The sequence below is a fragment of the Eumetopias jubatus genome, unplaced genomic scaffold (assembly GCF_037043125.1).
Source record: "Eumetopias jubatus isolate StellerSeaLion01/CBP00866 unplaced genomic scaffold, mEumJub1_p1.0 scaffold_15, whole genome shotgun sequence".
Lineage (NCBI taxonomy): Eukaryota > Metazoa > Chordata > Mammalia > Carnivora > Otariidae > Eumetopias > Eumetopias jubatus.
Window position 1 is genome coordinate 51,579,352 of NW_028274821.1, and position 22,596 is coordinate 51,601,947.

A 22,596-nucleotide genomic window follows, 5' to 3' on the forward strand; every position below is an offset into this window, starting at 1 on the left:
CCTCCCTGCTCATGCTCCCTCTCACCATCTCTGTCTGTCTCTCTCACAAATAAATAATAAATAAAATCTTAAAAAAAAAAAAGAAACTTTCCGGGATGATGGATATATTCATTATTTTCATCACAGTTACGGTTTTCCAGATAAATATATGTATATAACATAAATATAATTGTATATAATTTTATGTATATATCAAAATGTATCAATTTGTACCTTCTAAATATGCGTAGTTTACTATATGACAATTACACCTCATTAAAGCCTTAAAAATGTCTTAGCTCCCAATATTCCCCTACCCTTGTTGCCCCTGATACAGAAGAGGGGCCTCCAGCAACCATGTGTATACCACACAACCCTACCTTTCTGGCCAGAGCTGGTCCATCTGACACTGCAGGTCACTAAAAATGAGAAATATGGATGTCAGTGTTCTAGACAAGAGGTCCATGATTTTTCTTTTTCTGAGGTCCCTGGAGTTGCCTGGATCTGGCCCATCCAAAGACTGGTTATTTTAATTCTTAGATTTCAGAACTCGAGTGTCCCATCAATAAATCCCTTTCATGCTAGCTAGCTGGAGTTGGTTTCTGTTTTCTGCAACCCTGGGGAAGAAATGAAATTGACATTTAACTCGTGGCATTGGTATTTCTTATACTTTCAATCACAAATGGCCACACTGCTATTTTATAAAAATAGGGTGTTGAACTGGCTCTGTGAGTCATTCGTCCATCCCTTCATTTCACGAACTTTTATTTGATGGCACACTACATGCCAGGTGCACGGTACCAACCATTTTCACATCTTCAAATTATATAACAGCCTGTATAACAATCTCATTTTACAGTTGAGAAGCTCAGGTTCAGAGGGACTCAGTTACTTGCTTAAAGTCAAAGAATCCTTAATAGGCACTGGATCCAACCATTTTGAGCCCAGGCCTGTCTAATTTCAGGGGCCACGCTCTGCCACATTCATTACCCAGCTCTGTTCCCTGGTTGTGGTCAGCCCCAACATCAACAGTGTGCCCCTGTGTCCAGCCACTGGCTAGTGACTTTTGGAGCCAGGGACCCAAGATGCTTCCCTGATCCTCTCATGGCCAACAACAGTGTCAAGTCATGGCAGCTCTGGGCGGGCCTTGCCCCTGTGGGCCTCAGTGTCTTCGAAACAGATAAATGATCTACTCTAAAAGGCAGGAATAATCGGGGGATCCTTTTTTCCCCAGTGTTGCTCTCTGTTACCTAGTCATGAAACTGACTCCTCAGTAACAAATGAACAGCCAAATCCTGAAAATAAAAATGGTCATCCACAACTACAGGAAATGTCCAAGGAATGGCACCCCTGCCCACAAAAACAAAAGGTAACGGGGTTAGGATATTCTTCCTAAGAACCCATGGGAACTTTGCACACGTTTTAGAAAAAGCTCAGGTTTGAAGCTGAGCTTTTTTTATACCATTACTGGAAACACCCCTCATAATTTCAGGAGCACAGGTTCAAGCTAAAGCCAGAGACCTCATGATACTTTCTTTTCCTCAAGGAAGTAAGCCTACCAGAGTAGAAGATTTTCATTTTCAATTTGAGAGATTTCAGTATAGTTTAAATGTGTTGCTCTTGAATTTAAAAATACAATAAAAGATGTCTCAATAAAAAAAAATAATAAAAGGGGAAAATTCATAGATCTTCACCTTATATATTCTTCCTTGTCATCAACCTGCAGAAATATGAAAGCTGCCCAGAGCTCATGTGCACTGGAAATCATCACGGTGACATCTGGGAGAGGGAAAATGGATGCAAGCATTCAATAACCTGGTAGTATGAACATAGCTTTTGTTATCATATCCATATTGTAAAAATTATACACACGTTAAACATATTTCAAACACTAATAACATACGGTAATATTTACAATTTGTTAAATTATAAAAATAGAGTACAAAGACAGGTATTCAGTTTGATCCTGACATGTGTGGTGTGTGTTTATGTGTGTGTGTCATGAAGAAATATACCAAAATATTAACAGCAGTGATATCTGAGTATGGATAAAATGCCTTTCTTCTTACTTTTATATAGTATCATTATTAAAATACATATATGCTAAATGTAATGTGGTATTGTCAGCAGATAGGATCCTGGAACAGAAAAAGCATATTAATGGAAAAACTTGTGAAATCTCAGTGAAGTCTGTACCTTAGTGAATACTAATGTGCCAGTGGCAATATCTTACTTTGATAATTGTACCATAGTTATGAAAGATGTTAACACTATGGAAAGCTGAGTATATCTCTGTACTATCATTGCAATTCTTTTATTAATAAAATTATTTTTCCAAAATAAAAAGCTTTTAAATATATATATATGGCAAGACAAGAGGAACAACAGTGACAGACAAGCCATTCTTCTTTATTTGTTAGGAGCACATAATTTAGTATGTATAAAATGTTTTATTTTCCAGATGTATCTTGTTCTTCCATCTAGATTGTAACTTTTATGGCCAGTGCTATCCCGGCTCCTCTGGATCCCCCAGACAGCACTTAGACCAGCGCTGGGCTACGGATGTGCAACGAGGATCAACAGGTTCATTGATTAGTTGACTTGTCCTGAGAAAAGACACTAAAAGGGACACCAAAAAATCCACTCTGAATGCTGCTTTTTCTCATTTTGGCAAGTGCTGATAGCTCAGTTCCAAGTGCATTTTTGATGAACAAGAGAAAATATTAATAAACTAATTAGTTCGAATCATATGAAATGGCATTTTTAGCTAAAGATATCTCATATCTGCATTCATATGGTTCAACTTAAATAATAAGTCTTTTACATTAGTCATTGAGGGAGGGCATCAGAGACAATACCTTACAAGTCACAGTGCGCCCTTTAATGCAATTATTATTTCCATGAGTTCCTCTCCTACAGGGCTTGCTACTTGGCACTCTCAACTCATACATTCTCTTCTTCCCCAAAAGTTACATGAGCAACAAAATTCTCCCCAGGAGTTTGGGATAAATTTCTAAAACACCAATTCAGGGACGCCTGGGTGGCTCATTTGGTTATGCATCTGCCTTCTGCTCAGGTCATGATCTCAGGGTCCTGGGATCAAGCCCTGGGTTGTGAGATATGCAGCAAGTAACTCATTACTATTTTTTTTTAAGATCTTATTTATTTATTTGATAGAGAGACACAGCGAGAGAAGGAACACAAGCAGGGGGAGTGGGAGAGGGAGAAGCAGGCTTCCCGCGGAGCAGGGAGCCCGATGCGGGGCTCGATCCCAGCACCCCGGGATCATGACCTGAGCCGAAGGCAGACACTGAACGACTGAGCCACCCAGGCGCCCTACTCATTACTATTTTTTTTAAACCCCAAACTTATAACTGGTTTATCTTTTGCTTTTGAATGTAAATGAGAACAGATTCAAGGTAATCCTTCTACTGGCCTTACATTCACACTCACTCACTCCCTTGCATCCGCAAATGTTCTCTTGAGTGGGGGAGAAAGAAGAGCAGGAAGAGCCAGGGCTGTGGGACCATGCGCAATGCTGGCTGTGTTCACGTGGGACACGGCAGCAGAGCATCAGCCTGTGCGCAGCTGCAGACAGAAGGAGGTTGAGAACCACTATTACAAAGGCTTAGCAACTGCCACATGTTCCAAATTCAGAACTCAAGAGTCTGTTTAACTATTTCAGCACACACAAGACATCCATTTGACAGGTATATGCAGCCTGACATCTGTAAGGATATCTCTTATGCTATGGCCATATTCACTGAAAGCGACGCTTTTTAAACTTTTTTTGTCTCTAGAGAATGTTTTTTCTCCAAACCCAATCTTACAAAAATTCTCCCTGAGTGCCTACTGTGTGCCAGGAAGAGCTATATTATAGTCATTGATAACACAGATGCTGTCCCCATGCACAAGAAATTAGTTGTGGAGACAAACAATAAGTCAGGCAGAGATTAAGTAAAGAATTATCAAGTGCAAAGCATCATGAGAGAAATGAATAGGACATGGGGCCAGGGGGAAATCTAATCAGATAGGGATATCAGGGAGGGTTTCTCTGAAGCTTTAAGTCTAGGCTGAGACCTAAAGGCCGAGGAGAAGTCAGCCAGGCAAAGAACAGGAGATGGTGCACGAGGCCAACAACAGTTCTTGAGGTGGGCAAACGAACGTGTAACCTGGTGCCAATCTGCCGAACCGGGCAGTTTCTCCCTGGTAATGCTCAGAGGCCCAGGTAAACATTAGAGAGGGCCTACTTTGGATTGACAGAGAATTGGAAATTCTGGGCAGTGGGTGTTACTGAGGGTCTAGGAGGTAGGGGAGATGAAGGTACTTTGAGAAATATGAAGATGTTAACATTCTGTTAGAGATTGGAGAGACCCCATATTTACCAATGCAGACACTTTATTGTTTTTCCTTCTCTGATGTCTTTGCAGAGATCTGAATGCCTCTGATCCATCACAGGGACTTGGAAATGTTGAGCAGATTTCGCTAAAATCTGGAGGTGCCTGGAATAGAAGTGCAAGTTCACATCATCAGGATTATATCATTTCTTAGAAGACAGCCATCATTTATATAACAACAAACGAAGCCTAAAGCAGCACTTTATTCCAGTACTTTTCTATGATTCCATCCCTCAGCTGGGGGAATATTGTAAAATCCGTGATAACTTGCCATGTCCCACATATATCCACCATTACAATAAATCAAGGTTTCATGTTTGTAATTTATGTCTCAGCACTTAGAGAATACTTTACTAGTTATTTTAAATAGATAAATCAAAACTTTGTTAATAAAATATTAGAAATGTCATAAGACCTCTGATTTATTTAAAGATGTCTAACATTCTTGATCTCCATTTATTTCAAGTTTTAAGAAGAAAAATGGTTAGCTGGATCATCCTGTTCTTATTTTTATTCCTTAATTTAGGAGATTACATCTCAGCTCTAAAACCATTTTTAATAATGAGATATGCAATTTTTAACTGTTGATGTTTTTTAAAAGAATAAACATGATTAAGATTAATTCATGCAGTCCCAGATATACTTGAATAATGGATTAGTCTGTATAGCACATTTGATTCATGTCTGATAGTCAAGCTTTTTTATTTTAGTTGCATCCATATACACAGAAATTTACTCCTTTGTTTGCTTAAAAGCCAGAACTGCTTATGCAATAGAAGGAAATGAATATAGACTGAACACTCCTGGGGAGTACATTCCAATTTCCCAGATTACCAACTGGATATATTCACAGAGAATGATAAGAATACACCAAGTTAACATTATAAAACAAAGAGCGGAAGGTATTCATGGATTACAGAAAGGTTCTTTTCAGAAGTAAAGTGCCAGAAGGTAAGAATTAAATAAATGAGAAAAAGTAAGTAAAGAGGGCAGCAGAAAACTTTTCAAGGTGATAGACAGGTATATGGCATAGAATGTGGTGATGGTTTCACAGGTGTATACTTATCCCCAAACTCCTCAAGTTGCATACATTAAATATGTACAGTTTTTGAATGTCAATCATCCCTCAATAAAGGGGTTTTTAACAACAACAACAAATGAAAGAATTAAATAAATGGAAAGCAATGAAAAGAAAAGACAAAATCTGGATAAGCATACAGGAGAGGAATGAAAGGGATACTTTCTTTTTCTAGCAAAGAGTTACATCCACACCAGATCTCAAGGCAGAAACTGATTATCCATTTTTGGTGCCAACTTACTTATATTTTCCATCAGGGAGTATGAGGGGCAAATTTTTGTCATTGACCTTGGAAATAATCACCAACATTCTTCACTTACTACTTGAATGATTTTTGTCCTTGCATTAGTGAAAATATATATATTTGATGCTGATGAAAACTCAGGCAAAACAACATAATGGAGCTAGTCACTGTTTTTACAATTTCAAAATGGCCAGCAAAAAGACCTAGTCTGGCATCATCTTAGTGGGCCTGTTGATTTTTTAGTATTTGCCAAATAACCCTATTAAGTGACAACAACATTGAATATAAAATTAACACTTACTGTAAAATGAGAAATAATCCATGATAGGAAGTTTTAAAAAATGCAAAAGAAAGCTAGCAGTTCCTAAGGACATTCCTACTTAGTACTGGCTAGACTTTACAAAGCATAAGGATTGGGGGGAAAAACTTACCTAGGCTCAGCAACTAATAGCCACGTGATCTAGAAAAACTCAGGAGCTTCAGTTTTATCATGTACAAGGTAAGAGTATTAAACAGTGTGATCTCTTAGGTCCTGTTTTAGCTGTGAAGTCCACTATGATTGACCACCCGCCACAACACTGTCGCCTTCCATTGAGTACAGAGCCTTATAACTGCCAAGTGTGCTTAACTGACAAATTACGGGCTAGTTTAAGAAAACACCACCCTTTCTAGCCTAGGTCTTGTTACCCCGGAGAAATACCGAACATTAACATTTAAAGGGATCCTTATATTAGTTATCTGTGTAAACTCAAGATTAAAGGAACATCCTCCTTTCAATTTTACTTCTATTCCTTACACGATTTGTTCAAAACCAAAAGAGGTAGGACACTGTTTTCTCCTCTCGTTGATGGCAGTTCACCAATACTCCACTGCACACACATTACTCACTGTACTCACCCTACTATTTGCACACACATTATAGAACTATCAAACAGTAATAAGAATCATATAGTCAAAGAACAGATGCTACAAACAGACTGCAGGTTACGTGAGTGCCCATTTTTAAAGCTGTATGTATTTTAAAGGTGAATTGAAAAAGAGAAAGAATTGTTTACTATGCCCAAAGAGGCATATGTGGGGACAACTAGCAAAAAGTGGAAGAGTAACGAGGATTCTCAGTAATACCTAAAACACAGCAAAACCACTTCTTAAGAAAAGTAAATAGGAAAAAATGGTTAACACTTAAACTGGGAAAAGACCAAGTTGCCAAAAATAATTTTAAACAATGGCATATAGGATTAGATGATCTAATGTTGAGTCTCCCCCGCCCCCCATTTTCAGATCCTCAATTTCTGTGACTGACCTTCCAGTGAGGGAGCCTATGCCATACAATGGTAATGAATAAAACAAATGAGCAACCAGAAGCTAAAAGAATGAGGAAAGTCTCTGTATTCGTACAGCTCAAAGTCAAGATTCAAAGTCTCCATTCTCTAGCCTGTTCAAAAAGGTAAAAGAAAAACATTCAGATCCTTGAATTTAGTCCCCAAAGAGAAGCCACCCCCTTAAATAAAGCACTTCACAGCTCTCTTCTCACTGAAGCTATTGTCTTGAGCTGTTTCCACCCATGTTCCCATTAACACAGTAACATAACTGCCCTTGGCATACGTTTGAAAATGTAATAGCACCTTGATCCTGCATTTCTAGTTGCAGGGATGGTAGAGAGGGCTGCTGTGGGATGTTACGTGTTCTTGCACGGGAACGTTAAGGCTTTACCTACAGAGTGTGAAGAGGTAGTAGGTTGGAATGAATAGTCAGGCAACTAGGATGTGGAAGATCTCACTTTGCCTAATGACCTAAAGGGAAAACCACACATGCCTTACAATTTCCTGGGACCAGAAAGACAGGAGACTCACTCTGCCTCTCCCAATTCCTGGACAATTCTGGGAATCTCATGTCTTGGACATCTCTTTGTTCTGTTTGATTGGATTTGGGGCATTACGTGTGGCCCTGAAGAGGCCCCCAAACACTGTATCTAAAATACAAGGAGGAATGTGTTCTAGGGAGAAAGGAAAGTGTCCTACTGCCCTGCTTTAGCCAGGGCTCCCGCATGGTGCCCAGGGATTCAGTATGATGGAAGCAGACTCATTAGAACTTAGTGGTTTATGACAATGGCTTTTCACATTCACACTCAAGAAAGAAGAACTTCCAACTACCCTAAGCTCAAAGAGTATAGAGGCCTAAAAATAGAGGTAGGTCTCAGCCCTTCTCTGACATGTGAAGGCATCAATATGATAGTCATGCCTGATCAACTTGAACTTAAACTGTCTGCACTTGAGGCATCCTTCTTCAACTCACAATTATTTCTCGTTCAAATCCAGGTTTCTCTTGGGCCACTAACTGCTTCCAAAAGTATTTCAGGCAATTCCTAAATTTCTACTAAGGTTGAAAGGGCTATAAGGACATCGGTTAATGTTAACGCTGGGTCCAGTACATGAGGCAGAAGAGGCTGGGATTGGCAGCAATCCAGTTACATGCGCCTGACATGAATGGGCTTGTATATGAATAAACTGCCAACCCATGAGGCTTTTTGGCAGAACAAGAAAGAAAAGAAGCTTATGATCTGGTAGAATATTCTAAGAAGTATGCTAAGTTTGACCTCAAAGTGAAAAGGACCGCGCTTACAAGTATTCTTTCTTAGGAAACTGAACCACAATCTTCTTAAGCTCTCACATCTATCACCTAAAACAAATACAGTAGGTAAACATAGTAGTTGAGGCTACCTTGAAGAAACCACCAACCTTAGAACTGTTGGACATTTTACAGAAATTGACATGGTTTCGTCAACAAATTGATGGCATTAAGAAACGCGCGCATGTGTGTGTGCACGCACGCGCACTGTTTAGAATGAACGAAACTTTAATGACGTTAACAACCAACTGCAATGTGTAGACTGTATTTGGATCCTAACTTGCACAAAGCAAATGTGAAAAGTCACTCTGGTGATAATCAGGGAAATTTAAACATAGACTATTAAAGGACACTGGGTAAAGTCCTTATCAGTTACAAGTCTATCCTAATGCAATGACAAGATACTTGGAAATTTTCTTTAACGTTCTCAAGAAAAAAGTGGGGGAGTCGCTGAGACAACATGAGCAAAATGTTGATTTTTGTTGAAGTGGAGTGACAGATAGATGCAGGTTCCTTCTAGTCTCCTGTGACTATGTCACAATTTCACAATAAAAAAGGTTGAGAAGCCACTGTATTACCATTAATCTTAAAAAGCACATAGATATCATTATTATAACATAATTTATCTCAGCGCAAAACGGAAATAACCTCAAAGTTCGGCAGCAGGAAAAAAACTTTTAAAACTATGAAAATCCATCTGACAAAAATTATGCAGCCATTAAGACGACAATACAGAAGAGAGCAACAAAGAAAGTGCTTATGGAATTATTTTTAGAATAAAGATTATATCCATATTATGATCTTAACTCTTTAAAATATGTGTAAAGATAAACTGAGCAGAAGAGTATATAAGGAAAAATAAAAAAGCAAGTTGATGTGTTATAAAGTGCGGTGGAATGTTTTTCTTTTTGGTGAGACAACACTGTTTCTCAAAGTAAAAAGCTGACATGAACAAAACAACAAAAATTGCCCTGGGCCTCCATGTACTGAAATGCAACACAGTGCAGCAGGAACAGCACGAGCTTTGGAGTCGGACAATCTGGGGAGTTATTTACACAACCTGAGAATCGGTTTCCTCATCTCTAAAATTAATATAAAATATCTACCCAGGACACTGCAAGGATCAGCGGCATAAGTAAATATCTATCACAATCACCTGGCATGCATTAAACCTTCTGTAAGCAGAACTATTTACTACTATCGTATTAAAGGGGGAAGGTTCTGGAAAGGAGAAAAAAAGGAGGTATGCTGATGGTGAAGGGGCTGCAGATGTTCATGGTAATACGGCTTTTGCACAAAAAATGAAGACAGGGCATTTTGCCATGAGGCCCTAAAATCTTACCTGGGCCAGCTGCAGATAAGGGCTAGTTGGAGAGGTGCTAAGCCTCGTCTGGTGCAATGAGGCAGAGGTGGGCAGTGGGGAGGGGAATAAGGTCACCCTATAGAAGAATGGGAGAGCCATGTAATACTATGTTCAACCTATCCTGCAGCTCCAGGGCAAAATTACAGTTCTAAAGGAAAGGGAAGAAGAGCTTGACTAGAGGAAACTAAGAAAAAGAAACTAGAGGACCCCAAATCTGAATAAGGTACAAGAAATGTTTGGGTGCCTTTATATGGGGCTAGAGATGAGGCTTCCTGGCAGTGACGGACCTTCCCTGACAGCCATTGTTATGATGGGTGATAGGGTTTCAGAGCTTGAAGGACCTGAAAGTCATGTAAGACTATTTTGTCCTCTCTCTCTGTTCTACAAGATGAGAAAATTAAACCCAGAAAGGGGAAGCTCCAGGGACTAGGGCCAGGTTCTGTGGCAAAATTCTGCCTAGAACTCTGCCAATGAACTTGTTATGCTTCGTTATGCCATCCTCCAAGATGGTTTGCCCCATAATCACCATATCAATTATTTTTACCCATACTTTTTTTTTTAAAGATTTTATTTATTTGGCATACAGAGAGAGAGTGAGAGAGAGTACAAGCAGGGGGAGCGGCAGGCAGAGGGAGAAGCAGACTCCCCACTGAGCAGGGAGCTCTACACCGGACTCGATCCTAGGACCCTGAGATCATGACCTGAGCCAAAGGCAGATGCTTAACCGACTGAGCCACCCATGTTGGGTTACCCATAAGAAATATGGGTAACCATATTTCTTAAATATATGTTGCTCTCCCTGTCTTAGAGCAAACAATAAAATATAAGCTCTTATTCATTTCACGAATCTCTTTCACATCAAATGCTCCCTGCTAACCGGATTATTTTGTTGCATGTGACAAAAGAGAATGTACTGAACATTCAGTAAATGTTCTGGCAGCATCTATAAAAATGAATGGCGCAGACCCCCGTGGTCAAGAAGCCGCCAACCCAGTGAAGAAGACAAGCATGCCTACAAATACCCTTCATCCTGCAAGTACACTCTGTAACTCTCAATGTGCTAGGTCACCAGACAGAAAGAGAGAGGGGGAAAAGAAAACCTCCCTAACAGGTGATGCTGGAGGAGACCCTGAGACAGAAGAGCTGGCAGGGACAAGAAGGCAGCCGGTTCCAGGACGTGCCCGGCGCGATAGCTCAGGGAAAGGTGGTGAGGGCTGAAATCACGGGAATCCCCAGAAAACATGGCAAGCAAATGGAGGAGTGGGAGTTGGGTCGGGCTTGCGCAGAGAAAAATCCGTCAGACAACCCGGCAGCAGAGTTGAGACCAAAGTAAAAACTGACCTCTTTTAAGTTGTAAGGAAATATTTTTTAAAAAGAGAGAGGGGGTGGCGCCTGGGTGGCTCAGTCGTTAAGCGTCTGCCTCCGGCCTAGGTCATGATCCCAGGATCCTGGGATCGAGCCCCACATCGGGCTCCCTGCTCAGCAAGAAGCCTGCTTCTCCCTCTCCCACTCGCCCTGCTTGTGTTCCCTCTCTCGCTGTGTCTCTCTCTGTCAAATAAATAAATAAAATCTTTTTAAAAAAGAGAGAGAGAAGAAATGTATGTCTTGTCTCTGAGCTCTAACTCTAATCAGGTGATTAAAAGTGAACCATTGCAAAAAAAAAAAAAGGGAATCATTGTCACATGAAGTATAAGGAAACTCCGGGAACAGAACTAATACTGGTCTTGGACAGATTCTGGCAGCTGTGACCAAACCTACATTTGAGGGTGTTAGTCCTGGGGCGAGCATACCCATTCCTGGCAAAACACTGCTTTTTCTTTCCTTTTATTTTTGGAATCATGCCTCTTTTCTTCTGGCTTTTACTTTCTCACTGTAGAAATCAGTTGTGGTATTTAGATTAGAAATTTCGGGACGCCTGGGTGGCCTAGTTGGTTAAGCATCTGCCTTCGGCTCAGGTCATGATCCCAGGGTTCTGGGATCGAGCCCCATGTGGGGCTCCCTGCTCAGCGGGGAGCCTGCTTCTCCCTCTGCTTGCCGCTCCCCCTGCTTGTGCGCATGGTCTCTCTCTCTCTCTCTCTGACAAATAAAATCTTTAATTAAAAAAAAAAAAGAAAATTCAACTGAAAAATACTCGTCTCCATGATGTAGTCTCTCTGGTCCTGTATAGCCTCTAACAAATGATCCTTCAAAACCATCCCGTGAGGGCGCCTGGGTGGCTTAGTCGTTGGGCATCTGCCTTTGGCTCAGGTCATGATCCCAGGGTCCCAGGATTGAGCCCTGCATCGGGCTCCCTGCTCCGCGGGAAGCCTGCTTCTCCTTCTCCCACTCCCCCTGCTTGTGTTCCCTCTCTCGCTGTGTCTCTCTCTGTCAAATAAATAAATAAAATCTTTAAAAAAAAACAAAAAAACCATCCCGTGAGGAGGTGCTGATTGACAGCCTTCGAGAAGCAGCCCCTCCTTCTCTACAGAACAACCTCTATGGGTGTCAAATGATAGGGACATATTATTACAAGAGGGAACTATCGTTACATCTTCAAATTCAAAGTTGACTCTGAGGAAACTTTCATGAGTGCTGCAAAATATGTTGTGAGCCACACAAGAAGGTCAAGCAAAGGTCACTGTAGAAAGGGGCCCCTCAGAAGCAAAAAGAGCGGGAAGCCAACATTCCTTGTGGTCCTCCTTTGTGCGAAGCACCACCGCAAGTCCTTTACGTGTTATTTAATGGTTGCCTTTCCTTCTTTCACTCAGATTTATTCTTCCAAGTATCTCAGAGTAGTCTGTACACATTATATCATTTCTACTGAGGATGAACTTGGAGATGATTTGAGCAAGGAGACTGCCAGTGTCAGAATCAGAGACAAACCTATTTCTTCAAACTCCCAGAATATATATTCTTTGTAAGAGTTCCTACTAGTTTCAGATGACAGAGCATTGAAGGATACACACTGACACGAACATTAGTATTTCTTAAAATACACTGTGGGCATAAAGAATGCTAACCACTCTGTGGGTTTTTGCCTTGTGTTGGCACATCCCTCTGTGCAAAATTAGTACATTTTCTGAAACTGGGTGCGAATATGAGAATGAAACCAGGAAGAAGAAAGCCGTAGGAGGACCTCACTCTCTCACTGGGCAGACTCTCTTCGAGGTGGCCCTGCACCCCTGACCACTGATTTACATTCTTCTCTGCTGCATGCTTGTCTGTGCCTATTAGACTATTAAAATATTAATAGGGTCTTGGTACCTGTCATTATTAATTTTAGAGAGTAACAAGGACATGCTGAGCCCTAGTATTGATAGATTTGCAGAATATGTTAATCATAGCACTCATTACTCAGCTAAGTTACTCTTTTTTCAAATGGTTTTTCTCCACTAATCATTTCTGATATTTAACAATTTGTCATCTCCAACTACGCATGCTTGTTTCTTAGAGGTATTCATATATGTATTTTTATAATGTCTTTATAGCAACAATTTATTAAACAATTGTTGTGCCTCATCACGTAATGACAAAATCTTCTGACAAATACCTAGAGAATTCAGCTAAGAAATGAGTAGATTATTAAATCTGGCAGAAAATAATATGTTCCTGCTTTTGAAATGAGAAAGCTGAAGCAAAAAGTTAAATGACTTTTTAACAACTAACATGCATGAAGATCTAATATTTTCTCATTCTTGAAGCTTGAGATTTAGATTTGGGGCGTGCACTTAACAAAAGCAGACTCAGGTACTTCCCTTAGAGCATAGGACTCAAATATAATTGCAAAGGTAACTAAGAAGTATCTTTTTCTTTTTTCTTTTTATTAATATTTTTTATTTAATCATTTGAGACACAGAGATACAGAGAGAGCACACGTAGGGGGAGAGGCAGAGGGAGAAGCAGGCTTCCCACAGAGTAGGGAGCCCGACGTGGGGCTCAATCCCAGGACCCTGAGATCATGACCTGAGCCAAAGGCAGGCGCTTAACGACTGAGCCACCCAGGCGCCCCAAGAAGTATCTTTTTCTTGTCCACCCAAAACCTTCAACACAAGTTATGTTCAGAGGAAAAGAACAAATCATGCAGTCCTTAAGAAGTAATCACAAATCCTGTCTTCAGGTAATGATTCTTTTTTCTTTTTTTAAAAGATTATATTTATTTATTTGAGAGAGAGAGAGATAGAGCACAAGCAGGGGGAGAGGTAGAGGGAGGGGGAGAAGCAGGCTCCCCACTGAGCAGGGAGCCCAATGCGAGGCTCGATGTGGGGCTTGATCCCAGGACCTGGAGATCATGACCTGAGCCAAGGCAGACGCTTAACCGACTGAGCCACCCAGGCGCCCCTTCAGGTAACGATTCTTATCCCACTTTACGGTCAACGCCATCACACACACACATGTCTTTTTATTCTCCTCGATCTATTCCCACTATCATTTCTAAGAGATCAGCACGTTACCTGCCCCCAAAATGGGATGATCGTGGCAAACTGTATAAACCCCAGTCTTAAGTTAGGGAAGCTTATGCATCCTACCCCATTACATACAGCACAATCCATATCTCAACGCTCAAGATGAATCAATGCACACACCCTCCTTCAGATAACTGTGTTACTACATAATTACTTACCATAGTATCTCCACCCTCCAGGAAGAGGACTGATGAAAGGGTGAGGAATGCAGATGGAACCAGAAAATAATTTGGCTGGTTGCATGATCACTGTTACTATTTATTAAATACTTCTAATAAGTATTTAAATGAGTCTTCAGGCAGAAACAGAAATGTTTTCAATTTAGAGGCTGACATAGCCCCAGTTGTGCTTTATCTAAGGCTATCTCTATCACAGATCAGATAGTGATACATCTCTTTTTAACATGACTAGCATGGCTTTTCATGGCCCACACTCACAAGATGACAAGTTAAAAGAACAATAGGCTGCTTTGCTTGTTCCTCTTAGGCGACAACTAAAATGCAAAACAAAACAAAAAACAAAAACAAAAAAACAACCCCCCAACAAACAAACCAACCTCTGGGGGAGGTGTTTTCAATTTTCTGTAATGTGTAGTTCATGCTTCAATTGATAATTCAGATCTCTTCTAATGACCTTGAAGAAGCTTACAGTTTTTCTACTGTAAAATGGAAATCTCAGTCCACCTCCCAAAAGCATTCAATAATGAATAATTCTGTAAAAGAAAACATTACATAAAATGGGATGCTCTGAAAAAAGAGGGCTGTAATGAACCCATGATTCCCCACAAACTCCTTACTTTCACTCCAGTCATTAGAAATCTTCTGAAAATTAGTTCTCTCTTTGGTATTTAGAATATAACTGAAAACTTCTTGGTGAATGAAGCTCCCCTGTGGGCCAATTCATCATTCTGAAATCGGTGATTAGTCCCTGTTAACCGTAAAGGTGGAAAGTACAGTAGAAAAGCCAAGAGAATGTTGACGCCATGAACATACTGAAAGTTGTTACTTTTCTACTTAATCCCTGACCCAGCACTTTCTCCTGTGATCTCTCTCTCTTCAAGTCCAACCTGGGTGTGACAGGGTATGGGCGTGTGTGAAATACAGGGATGAGAACAGACATTTGCTCCATCATGGACTGAAGTACTGATACTCTTCGTGTCAACCTTTTTGGCCAGTGGCTCTCTTTGTCTCAGCCTTATGAACATTGCCACAGTAATACTACTGCGTGATGCCATGGACTGAATTGTGTCCCCCCACCTGCCAGTTCATATGGTGAAGCCCTAACCCACAATGTGATGGTGTTTGGAGACGGGGCCTTTGGGGGGTGTACACGTTTAAATGAGGTCATGGGAGTTGGGCTCATGGGAATCATGTTTTATCGGAAGACACACCAGAAAGCTTGCTTCCTCTCTCTCCAAAGAAGAGGTCATGTGAGCACACACTGAGATGGCCAGCATCCACAAAGCTGGCAAACCAGGTAGAGAAGTCTCACCAGAAGCCGACCACGCTGGCCCCCTGGTCTTGGACTTCCAGCCTCCAGAACGGTGAGAAAATAAGTTTCTGTTCTTTAAGTCACCCAGTCTTCGGTATTTTGTTACCACAGTCTGAGCTGACTAAACCAGCTGAGGAGACAGAGATATTTTGGGAAGAGTCATTTCCATAAAAATAGAGTTGCTCTAAATGCAATGGACAGTTATTTCCTCTCCTCCATGCTCACACTTCTGACATTTTCATTTAAACACACACCTTTTGACCAGTGCCCGGGGCTGCCACTCTAGAAAAGCAAACAAAAGCCTCAGAATTGGGAAACAAGAGAGTGAATACAGCTCTTCTCAGAAGACGGAGCGATCAGTTCCATTTTCTACAAATGATATCCTACTCCAGTTGCAGCAGGTAAGAGAGAAGGCACTGGTGATCCCTCTGTGAAGGAGCTGGAGCCCTGACACAGAAGAGGTGAACGTCAGGGCAGAGTGTGGGCCAGGCTGTGTTTGCCCGACAGTCCCCTGCACCTGGGCCCTCCCCGTGCCTTGTACCTTGCACCCCGCATTTCCTCAGTGGTATCTGGTAAGCTCAAGGGAGTTCACTGAAGAGATTGCTGGCCTCCCACAGGGAATAACTTAAAAGGAGAGGAAAACTGCTAAATCCCACTCCACAAGCCAGGTTTGTTCAGTTCTGACTTGCAAATCTGAAGCTTTCTATTTGACTCCATATGGTTGTGTTACATGAGGGCTCACACAAGCTGAGATACATAGCTAGGTCTGCCATCTGCATGGCCCAAAGTGAGGAAGTTCTCAGAGACAAATCAGTCTCTAATAAACTGCTTTCCCCTGCCTTGAGAAAAAAGTTAGAATAAAATATCAACGCCATGCAGGCAAATACAGAGATGGAAATGAAAGCTCTCTGCCTATCACTGCAGGCTTTATTTTTATTTTTAATAAAATTGGTTTGGATCAATTTGAGATAACTGCCGGGGGGATGCAAGGCTTTACGTTTGGATATGTCATTTGTTTTTGTTTCTGATCTGGGCTCAAAAGGAAGATTGCCAGTGTTTTTCCAGTGGCACAAAGCAGTTCCAGAAGAGTTAAAATAAGAAACCCAACCTGCTTAATCTGCCAGAAAACACATGAGAGGAGCAATCAGTTCTGGGAAGAGTTGCTCTGAATGAGGTATGCCTGGCTGCTTTAGGCCATGCTGTTTGTCAGTCTTTCAAAATTCAAGTCATTACCAGATGCTGATCTACTATAATATTGTGATATTTTATCTGATTACACTTACCTGATTGTGCCTTATCTGCTATTTGCCTTCCCATTCTTCCATGTATATTAAATGCAGGTGCTTTTATTACTCTGAGAGCTGGAAAGTGTTGACTGCTCTGAATATAAATGGGGATATTATATCATTAACTTGCTCCAAAAGCAGGGCCATTCACTGTGTAAATCACATGCAAGGTACCTAGTGGAGACACAATAAAACCATAATGTCTTGAGAAAGAAAGCAATGAGGAATGGATAAGGAGATAAAAATTTAAGGCATTGTTAAAGAAAGGTAATCTTCAAAATCCTATTTGGCTTTCAAACTAGCATTTGTTGACAATATAACCTTTATATTAGAAACTTTTCTAAGTTCATAAAAAAAAAAACTTTGGGGGGAGGCATGATTATATGTAATGTTATCGCTCATAGGATTGCATAAAAACACGATCACTAACGTTCTATGGCTTATCTAAGTTAGGAGAACCAGTCTAATCTTTTAGAAAAGTATACTATGCTTTGGCAAATATATTCTTACCCTCCACAGATGTACAGCTTAAACAAGGTGAACAAATGGCCAAATACTTTACGTTATTTCCAGACATTAAAAGGTGAATAGTGTAGAATCTGGCTGCAAATTTCAAAGTAAGTAAGATGCAGTGAATTAAGGCAGAACCGTGACAATGCGCGCCTGCCCAACAGTCTGGAGTTAAATGCTCTGCTTAGTTTCCAGTGTGTTGGCCTCCCTGAAAGTGAATCCACAGTTACTTAAGTGGAAAGTTTCAGAAAATCCATTTCTGGAGCAAATGTTATGTGAGAGTTGAAATGAGCCACTGCCCCATGTTGCATGGAATATCAGATGGCCCATGCACTGAGGAGTGTGTCAGATTCCTCTTGCGATGGAACATCTGGGAGCCAGGCCCTGCAAAAGAACACAAGTGATTCTCTGCCTGAGGCAGTATGGCCAGAGTCGTCTTCTGACTCAGATCTGAACGTGTGGGGCAGAAGAAAACAAGTATGGAGACAAATGGGAACCCGCAGAATAAGGTTCTGTCTCCCGTGTAATCAAAGAGGATAGGGTTTCTGCTCTCCCGTTCTTCTCGGATTCCATACAGGGGGTGTAGGACTACTCCTCTCTCCCCACCATTCACCATTAGGTACAAATGCATACAGCAGTCAATTTTCTTTTACTCAACAAATATATGTTGAGAACACCTCTTTAATTCAAGCCTCCTCTAGAATCAAAGAATCCATTCTTCTTCTTAAATTATGTGTTTGAAAACAAAACATGAAGGGGCACCTGCCTGGCTGGCTCTGTCAGTAGACCACGGGACTCTTGATCTTGGGGTTGTGGTTTCAAGACCCATGCTGGGTGTAGAGATTACTTAAAAATAAAATCTTATTTAAAAAAATGTGAATGTGGAAGATGGTCTGATCTTTTCAATTATTCCACATTTGCACATATTTTTTCAGGAAAGCCACTGTGATAGGTTTCTCCTAACATGATTCAGCTTCATTTATTTGTTTATGTATAAAAGTAACATTAACTGGGCATTATTTTTTTTAGAAGATCTAGTCTTGAAAACTTGTAAAAAGGCAAAATAAATATCTCACATATAAACGGTAAAACTCTAAGGCTTTCTAAAGAGAATGTATAAGAGAATGTGTTTATGACTTAAAGATAGCCAAGATTTCTTAGGTCATAGAAAGCAATAACCATAAAAATAGACTTCATCAAAAAATTAAAAACTGCTTCTCATCAAAAGACACCATTAGGAAAATAAACAGGCAAGCTATAGACTTGAAGGAAGCATCGGTGAAACCTGTATCTGACAAAGGACTGTTATCCAGGATCTACAAAGAACTGTGACAATTTAACAACAGAAAGACAAACACACCAATTAAAAATGGGCAAAAGATTTAAAGAGTCAAAAAGTATATACACGAGAATGGCCAACAAGCACAAGAAAAAATACCCAATATCATTTGTCATCAAGAAAATGCAAATTAAAACCACAAGGAGATGCCACTACTATACCCATCCCCCCAACCCTCCAGAATGACTATAAAGAGACTGACTCCACCAATCAAGGACAAGGTGACAGACCCGGTACAACGTGGTTGATGGCAGGGTAAAATGACACAACCATACTGGGCCAAGTTCTGGAGGTTTCTTCTACCCAATGGCCAGCAGTCCCACACACAAGTATTTATGCAATATAAAAGAAAACACATCCACAAGGCTTGTGATATTCATAGCCACTTTATTCATATAGCCCAACTAGGAACAGGCCCAGTGTCCATCAATTGGGGAAGAGATAAATAAACAGTGGTGAGCAATGAAACTAGCAAGACAAAAGAACGAGAGTTCATGTAGTTCACTGATCTAAAACTTAGTTGGGCATCAGAGTTGCCTGAGAGTTTCCTCAAAAATACAGGTTTCTTTTTTTTTTTAATATTTTATTTACTTCAGAGAGAAAGAGAGAGAGAGAACAAGCAGGGGGAGCAGCAGAGGGAGAGGGAGAAGCAGACTCCCCACTGAGCAGGGAGCCTGATGTGGGGCTCAGTCCCAGGACCCTGGGATCATGACCTGAGCCGAAGGCAGACGCTTACCCAACTGAGCCACCCAGGCGCCCAAAATACAGGTTCCTTAGCTACACTTCAGAGATTCTGATTCAGAAGTTCAGTAGTTTTCAAAAAGGTCCTCATGTGATTTCAGAGCAAACCCAGGTTTGACAATCCATGATCCTGTTCATTTCTTTCAACTACTTCAAACAGATATTCCAGAAAGACAACGAGGGAAATATCTTTTATTCTGCTTCTTCTATATACCATGTACTGTTCATGCTATCCCATTTAGATTGCTCTACTCTTAGAGTTCTCCAAGTGAATGTCCCAAACCGAATACTGCTTTTTCCTCTTACAAAAAAATAAGTCTTCAGTATTTGACTGTTAAAACACTTCGTAGGCACACTGTCACCTGCCTAGCTGCCTAAAGAATTTTTGGTCAAGGTCAACAGTTGAGATTGCCATCCCGGACTGCTGAAGTGGCTGTTTGGGCTTTAGTTCTCTCATGCTGCCTTTAGGTTTGGAGGGGATGCTCCTTACAGACAATAGAGCTTCACACACACACACACACACACACACACACACACACACACACACACACACACACACGTTTTTATTAAGATTTCCATGTTTCCTATTATTGCACGTTATAGTCAGAGTCTTTTGTTAGGAGCAGTTGGGATTAGGAATCAGGTGTTCAGCATAAACAATCCCTGTCCTTCCTTATGTGATTTGACAATGCGGATGTGGAACACCCTGAGTGTTCTAGACCTCAGTACTCCCCTCTATGTGGTGGGGTCCTGAGACATCCTGTTGCATATCCTTTTCAGAAGAGGCCCACATCTCTTGGCCATACACACTCTATTTGCAGCCTAAAAGATCAAATCTTCCCATACCTGATTCCTTTCTAGTGTCCAATTTTCCTTTTATTCTAGATACTTCCTTCTATGGAGGCATTGCTGTGCACATAATTATTTACTATGACACATTAAAAAAACATTAAGTCTTAATATGCTCATCACAGCCTATCTGATTTTTTCATTAGCAAATAGGAGAAATGCTTAAGTAACAAAAATGGATGTGTCTTCAACCTTCCTGAGCTTCAGATTCCCCAGCTGGAGAAAACAAGGAAGTAGATTCCATAAGCTCTACAACTCTTCCAGTTATACGTTTTCATATTAGACCAAAACAGGACTGGTTGGTTTTGAGAGAGTTCTAACTCGGTCTTTAGCAGAAAGAGTGATACCAAGTGAAAATCAAGAAGCACTTTCAATAAACACTATCCTAAGTTGGGCAGAGGGTTAGGCCAAAGGGGTTGCATAAACCCAGAATGTGCCTATACATAATACACACTCAAAACTCTCTTTTTATTAATCATAATTAATGTTCATTGGACATTTATAATGTGCCAAGCACTGCTCTAAGAACTTTACATGTATTAGCTTATTTAAACTAACAACTCATTGAGGAAATACTATTATCAACCCCATTTTACAGCTGAGGGAACTGAGGCACAGAGGAATTTGATGCCAAATGTTACAAACGTGGCACAGCCAGGATTAGAACCCAAGCAGTCAGAGCAAAATTAGTATTTGGTTATTAGTATTTGATTTCTCAATTCTCAGGATCAGTGTTTTGAGAAAACAACCTGGTATCTGAAGGTCTTTCTGGAATGTATTTTAATGACCTAACAAGAGGTGGCAAACTCATGACTCACTACCTCTTCTTGCACCTTTGGCAGAATACAGGTTTGGGTCTCAAAATCCATTTTAACATAGTGCTCAGAGCAGGCCTTACCATTATTTGGAGTTGACATGTAAGAAACATGCTATCCCTCATAAAAACTGACAAGTGACCAAAAAGAGACCTACATACAGCCATCAATTCCCTGCCCTCACTTTATTTCCCAATTAAGCAAGAATACCCACTTGGAACTCTCTCATGGACAGTGTATGGTAAGTGACCTCTATGCTATTGGATGAGAACAGCTAGAAAACACTGCCTCTATCAATGATTAAAGATGCTCTTACCCCTCCTTGCAGCTACTCAAGCAAGGAGATGCTGTTCCCTTGATATTCACAGAGAGGCACTAAGGGCATTCAGGTACAAATGGGCAAAATCATCAATGGCCCATGGGTGCCATGCTTTCCAGGGTGTTTTTCCAATGATCAGATAAGACCTCCTATCACTATCAGGGTATTTAGTTTGTTTATTTTCTATCACTGGCTCATAGCTGTATTATACATTGGAATTCATCCATGGTCTCAGAGCCAGGAAAACATTTGTATAGTGTGTGAAAGAGTCTCTGGTTCCAGAATGAACTCTGTCACTCCATACTTCCAGGAAGCTGAAGAGTTCCTACCCTAAAATTATATCCTCTTGGGATGTCCAAAATTCCAGTTATCAGCCATTCATAATAGAAAATCAGAACCCAAAGGCAAGAGGCTGGCTTTGGCATCGCAGATGAAACTCGCTCTGCTGTTTTCCTGTGTGACTGTGGGCAATGGGGATAACGATCACTTCTCATAAGGTTGCTTTCGTGAGGGAAGACAATGTATGTATAATTGCTTCACACACAGTAGGTAACCTTTACTGCTAGCATTGCCATTTCCCTTGGTCTCTTAAAATGTCACTGCTTATATGAGCAACACACAAAGTCCCTACCACCTTTGTGTACCTGAGAGTTCTTCCCTCTTTGGGGCCAGTAGAGATAGCACAAGTCCCTTCAGCAGAAAGGGCACTGTGAAAGAGGCAGTGGGTTGCCTGGAAGGCACCGGGCTTATTTCTAAGGTCATCCATCCCCAAATTAGTTAACACTCCCCAAACAACAGTTTTGTCCCTGCAAAGTGACCTACTGGAATAAAAACCCTTTTAAAAATACCTCAGTTTGTTCTATAAGAAGCAGTACAATGAAGCAAACGCTGTAGAAAGACTATTTAAAATCGGACATATTTTTTTAAATGGTTTTCAGACTTCTAAGCACCCTGCCTGCCCACACCTACCAAAACACCTAAGATGATAGCTGACAGCACCTCAGGGGACATTTCCAGACATTTCCTGCCACTTCTTTCCTTGTCTGCAGATGGATAAAGGACAGCTTGGGTTCATATCTCACTTGAACGTTCAAATCATATTCACTTGCTTTTCG

At 40.8% G+C, this 22,596-nt stretch overlaps 1 long non-coding RNA gene across 1 annotated transcript; it reads right to left on the reverse strand.

The window, feature by feature from the left end:
• Window positions 1-222: 222 nt before the first annotated feature.
• Window positions 223-16,501, reverse strand: LOC114218244 (uncharacterized). The gene is made up of 5 exons (XR_003611154.1): window positions 14,928-16,501; window positions 14,688-14,843; window positions 4,365-4,481; window positions 1,674-1,758; window positions 223-596 (listed from the first exon to the last, which is right to left on the reverse strand). It is a non-coding gene; the product is annotated as an uncharacterized LOC114218244 (long non-coding RNA).
• Between the last annotated feature and the right edge of the window lie 6,095 nt (window positions 16,502-22,596).